Source organism: Periplaneta americana, chromosome 17 (genome assembly GCF_040183065.1).
Source record: "Periplaneta americana isolate PAMFEO1 chromosome 17, P.americana_PAMFEO1_priV1, whole genome shotgun sequence".
Taxonomy (NCBI): domain Eukaryota; kingdom Metazoa; phylum Arthropoda; class Insecta; order Blattodea; family Blattidae; genus Periplaneta; species Periplaneta americana.
Window position 1 is genome coordinate 53831082 of NC_091133.1, and position 812 is coordinate 53831893.

An 812-nucleotide genomic window follows, 5' to 3' on the forward strand; every position below is an offset into this window, starting at 1 on the left:
TTAGGCGTAAAATAAACATCTTCTCCCTAGTCGTGTGAACGAGGCGCTGCCCGAAGTGGACTTAGACAAATTCAAGCAACAGGAGGTCAATAATTTTTATGTCTAATGCTGTACAGTCACAATACACACAACCTGGTCAAATCACAATGTGTTCATCAAGCGCGAAGCCTCATATTAAGTTACATATAAAGTTATGAAATTGTGTGACGCAGAGAAGAAAGAATGATGTCACGATAGCCTTAGAAAAACCAACAGAAAGAGCCATAAAAATATCGGGCATTAGTAACGGAGCAATATGCATAATACGCAAAGAAGGCTGTTGTTATCGGTAGCTGAGTGTACCGATTGCTTATATTCCTTCTGCGCCAGTACTTCCAGCGGTACGCTTAGCAAGGCTGGGTCTGTGGGCTAAGTATTACTCGACCAAGGCCAGTGGAGTCCTGCAAACCATAGAGTTTCCAGGTAGCTCAGTTGGTAGAGCGTTGGTATATTTAACCAAAGGTCCTGGGTTCGATACCCGGCCCCGGAATAATTTTTCCCTCGACATTATTTGCCTAAAATATTGAATAATTCAATTTATTTAAAGTTTCTAAATTGTTGACTAACATCGCCATCCTATCAGAGTGACACGCGAAAATAAATCTTAAGAAACACACTTGACCTGCGGAGGGATTAGTTGAACACAACGTATAATGACTGGAGCAGTCGTCCAAGAACAACACCGCAGGATATAAGACATAATGCTGATTAATTTACTTACAGCAACCATCACACTACGGAGATATTGTCGTTGGTATCTGTCATTTGAAAGG

At 41.3% G+C, this 812-nt stretch overlaps 1 non-coding gene across 1 annotated transcript; it reads left to right on the forward strand.

Moving 5' to 3' along the window:
- The first annotated feature begins 456 nt into the window (after positions 1-456).
- On the forward strand, positions 457-530 carry TRNAN-AUU (transfer RNA asparagine (anticodon AUU)). Its single transcript has one exon. It is a non-coding gene; the product is annotated as a tRNA-Asn (tRNA).
- The last annotated feature ends 282 nt before the right edge of the window (positions 531-812 follow it).